The 430-nt window shown below is 43.7% G+C and overlaps 1 protein-coding gene across 1 annotated transcript in view; it reads right to left on the minus strand.

Moving 5' to 3' along the window:
- The window catches only part of LOC107697216 (importin-13-like), a 48,894-nt gene that overhangs the window by 19,328 nt on the left and 29,136 nt on the right, over positions 1–430 (minus strand). The window lies entirely within an intron of this gene.

Consider the following 430-nt stretch of genomic DNA (forward strand, 5'->3'; position numbering starts at 1 on the left):
ACGAGAAAGTTTTGAGTTCTGAAACTTACATCCTGTAAGTTTCAGAACTCAAAACTTTCTCGTTGGTCTAAAAACAGCTTATATTGAAGCCGATCTGCCAAAACGACAGGTTGTGGAATGTGTCACTTTATGACATAATAAGCGTGTCTAAACCCCGCCTCCGCAGAAGATGATCAACGCCTGCTTCTACATCACTGCCTGTTTAGCTCCGCCCACCGATTCTACATCACTGCCTGTTTAGCCCCGCCCACCGATTCACGCATGTAGTGTAAATAATGAGAGCAGCAAATGCAGGTTTACGCAGAAACCAAACTATAAAGATGCTCCGAAGACACCAAGATGCTGTTCAGAGCCAAGCTGTGGAAAAACAGTCTTTGCATCGCCTTCCTTCTGATCCCAACATTAGAAAAGAGGGGATAAACTTTATTTT

This window comes from Sinocyclocheilus anshuiensis, unplaced genomic scaffold (genome assembly GCF_001515605.1).
Source record: "Sinocyclocheilus anshuiensis isolate Anshui unplaced genomic scaffold, SAMN03320099.WGS_v1.1 scaffold38, whole genome shotgun sequence".
In the NCBI taxonomy this organism is placed as follows: domain Eukaryota; kingdom Metazoa; phylum Chordata; class Actinopteri; order Cypriniformes; family Cyprinidae; genus Sinocyclocheilus; species Sinocyclocheilus anshuiensis.